Here is a 5,778-nt window from a genome sequence, read left to right as displayed (position 1 = left end):
AACGGTCACTTTCCTGTTGTGCTGCGTGGTACGTCCCTCCATGGCGCAATTTCGTACGTGTGGCTCCATAGGTCGTAACTTCATCACTTTCCTCGCAGCCTGCTCACTGCGTTGTCTTCCAAACTGGTCAATGTAGTTTATAGTCCTGCGCTCCCTTGCAATTGCTTGGAGCACTAAGACTATCCTGCCACCATATAGTCATCGCGCAAGATCTCCTATATACAATTTAAATATGCTCCCATTCACACTTCCTGGAAAAGGTTCCCCATTCAGCTTCGTGAGCTGAACTTTGCCTCCATCTGTAATTTCTTTGATAATATATGGCCCTAGCCAATGCATCTGGAAGTTTCTTGGAAACTTAGTAAATATACTATCATATAACAAAACCAGATCATTTACCTTGAATGCTCGAAGCTTGATGTGGCAATCATGCCACGCTTTCTATCCTCTTTGAGCTCCATCAGTTGCGCGAGCTATTCCTCCAGGGCCTCGCGATCCGCCATATTCCTCAGGGGAAATATGCGCAAACTAGGCACAATATACCCCATTGGCATTACAGCTTCTGGACCATACACCAATCTGAACGGTGTTTGCCCTGTTAGCTTCTTGCAAGTAGTCCTATAAGCCCATAGCACTATAGGTACATGCACATCTCAGTCATTCCGCGCGCATTGCAGATCTTCATCAGCGTGTTCTCCAAGATCTTGTTAAAGGCTTCAAAGGTTCCATTGGCCTGTGGATGATACGATGTGCATTTCTGGTGGTAGACATGGAACTCTTCAGTCAGTGCCCTGATCGTTTCATTCAGGAAGTGCGTACCCTTGTCACTCATCAACACTTTTGGGCAACCAAATATGGTGAAGACATATTCAAACAAAAAAATTGTTGTCGTAGCCCCTGTATAGTCCTTAACCGGCCATGCTTCCACCCATCTAGTTAAATACTCCCTCGCGGTGATAATATAATGCTTATATGTTTTCTTCCTTAGGGGCTGAATTGGCCCAACAAAATCAATTGCCCATTTCTCAAATCACTGCAAAGATACTTGAGGATGTAGTGGCAACTCATCCCGTCGTGATGGTCTGCCAGTTCTTTGACATGCATCGCATGCCCTACAATACACCTTGGAATCCTTGTGCAGTGTTGGCCACCATAGCCTTGCATGCAAAATATTCCGCGTAGTTTCCTTTCCTGCATAATGACCTCCCACAGCTCCTCCATGAGCTTCAGGAAGAATTCTATTTTGCTCAAAATCTAACACACATCTTTGCCCACGGGGCTTTGGATTGATGGTGAATGGGTGCGCTGTTAAGGAACTCCTTGCAATAGGTCACTCGTTCAAATCCCCCGTGGGTACTTAGGTTAGTCTTAACTAGAAAAAAAAACACACATCTTTGCAATATCTCATCTGCACCCATATTATATAGATGTTCCACAATAACTGAAAAGTTTGTCGCGTGCACTACTAATTCCTTCTTTTGTTGACTCGTATACCCTTCTGGTGCCATCCCTGTAGTCAAGAAGTGAATAATATCAGAAAAGTAATCATCCGCTACACGCACTGCGAAGAGCTACGCATCTAGCAACCCTTCCTCCAAACTATTAGGTTCCTCCCCTGTTTCAATCTGCGACAGATGGTCAGTTTCCGCATTTAACCTCCCTGACTTCACAATGACTTCAAAGTCATTCTCTTGAAATAGTAGCAACCATCTGCAAATCTTCCCCCGCAACACAGGTTTATTAACCAGGTATTTCAAGGCAAACTGATTTGTGTACATTTTGAAATGTCTTCCTAACAGATAGTGTCTAAACTTCTGCAGCACGTACACCATAGCCAACCCTTCGCGCTCCGTCATTGAGTAATTCTTCTTAGCCTTCGATAATTTCCTACTTGCCAAGGCTATAGGATGGTCAATTTCTCCTTCACCAGCCTGTGTTAGCACTGCACTCAATGCAATGCAAGAGGCATCCACATGTACATGAAATTCCTTCTTCCAATCTGGGAATACCAAAATCGGCGCGGTGACCATCTTTTTTTTCAATACATCCAAGCTGCCCTAACATTCTTCATCCCAACAGAATGTTGCGTCCTTCTTCAGTAGTTTCTCCATGGGCATAGTAATTTGAGCATAAGCTTTGATAAATTTTCTATAATAGCCCGTATGTCCCAGGATCACGCGTCGCTACTTAACACTCCTCGGGGCCTCCAAGTTCACAATTACTGCAATCTTTATAGGGTCCACCATTAGTCCTTGCTTGCATATCATGTGACCCAGCAAGATCCTAAAGGGAACACATAATAAGCATTTCTTTAGATTCAACAGAATATGGTATCGACAACACGTATCCAACATCAGGCACATACTTGCTACATGGCGCTTCACTAAACCGAACAACGTCCAATCATCAAAGTATACTTCCAAGAACTTATGAATGAACTCCTTAAACGCTGCTATAACTACGCGAGAAAATATCACAGGCACATTCTTAAGTCTAAACGGCATCAAAGTATATTGGAAACAACCCCATTCCGTCGCAAATGTTGTTTTTCTCCTATCCTCTGGCGCGATCTTGATCTGATGATACCCAAAAAACCCATCAGTAAATGAATAGGCCTCCTGCCCTCCAACGTTATCCAATACTTCGTTTGTAAACATCGTCAGGAATGGGTCATTTAAGTTTTCGTAGATCTACGCAATTCTTATTTCACTTTTCTATTTCTTCTCCTAAACTACCATCGGAATCACCCAGTCAGATTCTTCAACAAGTTCTATGATGCCTGCCTCCAACATCTTATCCAACTCTTGATAAACCTTTTCCTTGTATTTGGGATTAAGATGATACAACCTCTTCTTAATAGGCTTCGCATCTGGCTTCAAAGTAATATTCATAATGCCCAAGTCACCTATTATGCCCTTTAAGTCTGAAAAATTAATAGGAAAGAGGTCTTGATATTCGTGAAGTAAATGAACAACTTTATCCACAGTAGCGCCATCCCAATAATCTCCAATCTTTGCAAACTTCGGTTATGCTTCAGTGCCAATATTAACTTGCTTTGTCTTCAACGGTGTGGTGATGTCTGGGTTGTCTATTTGTGGACCTTTGACTTTGCGATGCCCTTCTGCCTCTGGAACATTAATTTTCCTTGGATCCTCATCATCCTCTTCGGTGGTCACATTATAGCATTCCAGTGCATGGTGCAGCTGGGTGCTCCAATCTAGTTGGATCCATTCCATGGGTTCTTGTGGCATTCTGAAGATAACTGCCTTAATTTCTTGTAGTGCTTCGCGAGCAAGTGCTTCATCGATGCTCGCGAAGCCATATTCAAAGCTGAAGGTCAATAAGAATCCTTCCCTCAATATATCCCACTTCGCAGTGCCATGGCGGAGCTCCATTTCTATATACCAATTCATAGGAATTGTATCCAAAGTATGGCAGAGGATGTGTACCCATTCCGACAGCGGTTATGCCCCTCATGCTTTAGTCCATTCCGCTAGGTGATCACACAGATCATCCCTTCCATCATATTTCTCAATCATTCTACTATTACGACACCTAAACCGTAACCGCATCATTCTTCGGTAATCTCTCCATCCAGCAAAGCTATCTTTGTGTGTACCCCACTATCATGCTGGCGTAGTGCGTAGTGCCAAATCTAATGCTTGGAAGAGGTGATCCTCAGGGACTTCTCGCTCAAATTCATCCAAAAAAAAATCAACATTAGTTAAACCATCATAATAGGGTAATTTTCTTACCTCCGACGACACACACCATAGCGATTTTGTCATCATATTGCAGCGCAATGTAGCTACTTCATGTAGGCGATTTTGTCATCATATTGTAGCGCAATGTAGATACTTCATGCAAGCGATTATGCCAATGTTCCAACTGTTCGTCTGAATCAAAAGTATAGGAACTTTCCCAATCCCATGAAATTCTTCCATCTGCCATCGGGTTGATCCAATCCTAATCTCGCGTCGTTATTTTATAGATTTGATCCAATTCATCATCACTCTCCTCATAGTCGCGGACTGGTTCAGTACATCGCTTTCCTTTTGTCGGATCCAACGGTACTAAAACACGAAGCAAATTTCTTTCAAATGACATTGTCCTCTTTTTTAAATTAATGACTCCATTCATGTCAATACCCTAGTCAATTCCTAGGGTATGGATTATTGTCATCGATGATCTCTATCACCTCAAAGTTGACCATCGCGCTCGCACCTTCTATATCGACTGTTACTCCATATAATCATCCCATAGGGATGATTTTATGTTGGTTCGCCATTCTGAGCTTGATCGAAGACAACTGCAGCATAGGTCTCCCCATTCTTTCCCATGTTTGCTTCAGCAAAACATTCGCATCAGATCCCAAATCCAAGATGACCTGATCCATCTCATAGTCTCTTATCTGCGCGGTGAGCATCATCTTGCGCCCTGTTCGTGCTTTATGTTTTCCAATTTTCTTGACCACCCGGTGTCCATCAAGGACCTTCTCTTTGCTGGCACATTTGTTTATCAATTCCTGCAGACCCTCCACAACGTTGCTATCACGCAAAAGTTTGATGCAGGTTTCCAAAAACGTGGTAAGTACAAAGGGATCAACCTCTGTAGGTGCACTGGCTTCTTGCTCCTTGTTCGGACTTCTTGAGGTGGAGGCCTCAATGAAGCTCTTCTTGGCTTCCATAAATTTTCCTTGGCGTGCACCAGATCAAAAAAAACTTCCTTCTCAAGGGCCTTGCAGACCCATCTGTCCTCTTCAGGCTATTTACCCTTACCATCACCAGTCATTATTCTAGTTCGCAGCGCTATGTTCATGCTTTGATCTTCCTTGTGGGGCCCAGCTCTCATCCTCTGTAAGTTCTGCACATGTTGCTGAGGCTGTGCTTTCTTCTCTTGCATTTTATCTATCAACATCTGGCATTCTTCTATAGTATGGTCAAACTGACTGCATTATTGACATGACGGGTGTGTCTTATTTTTATAGTCCCGTGCATAGTTCCCTGGCATTCCATAGTTGTAGCAGATGAGATGACCACAACCTCTACTAGGTCCTCCTCCTCCTCGGACCCATCCTCGAACCTAATAACCTACACAGGCTCCTCTCTCGCCCTGCTCTAGAGGCCAAGTTTCTGCTTGTGTCCTATATGTAGGAGTTCTCTCCATCATTAGTTTATAGCTTCGACAGTGGTGCTTGTCATGGGCCAAATATTTTTAGAAGGTACTGAACAACTGTTGAGGTGTCTGAACGAACTTTTGAAGCAAATCACAATTATCCATTGCATGTTGTCCAACAACTTGAAAAATAACGCACCATAGCACAACCCCCATGTTCAGCCCTACTGGGGCTTCTGGCTTTAGGGGGATTGGTCCCCCTTCTGTAATATAATTCAGGAATATAGGACAATGGTCCTTATTGTGTCCCCGGCTCTTGCACTTCAGAAACCAGACTTCCACACACACCTCTAGTTTGGTCTCCCTGTCTTTCTTCAAGCTCTGCAATTCTAAGCAGAGGCTCTGTAACTGAGATGGATCTGTTGTACCACCATGGTTGCATCCTGAATAGGCGTTGCATGCAACCTCATTGCGATTTCCAAGGCTTTCGCCTGTGTTCCTATCTTTTGTTGCGACAAAGTAATTCTCAAGTGGGGCAAAAGAGAAGCTATAAACCATTCGTGATGCTGACCATCTGTGAGCTGCATGCTAGCTTCTCGAATCTGACACTTCAACCTTTGATCTAATTCCCATGGCGTCTCATCGACCCTCATCATGATTTAT

Source organism: Pinus tabuliformis, chromosome 5_2, assembly GCF_031772625.1.
Source record: "Pinus tabuliformis cultivar Carrire ecotype Pingquan chromosome 5_2, CPIR1, whole genome shotgun sequence".
In the NCBI taxonomy this organism is placed as follows: Eukaryota; Viridiplantae; Streptophyta; class Pinopsida; order Pinales; family Pinaceae; genus Pinus; species Pinus tabuliformis.
This window is presented reverse-complemented; position numbering follows the sequence as displayed.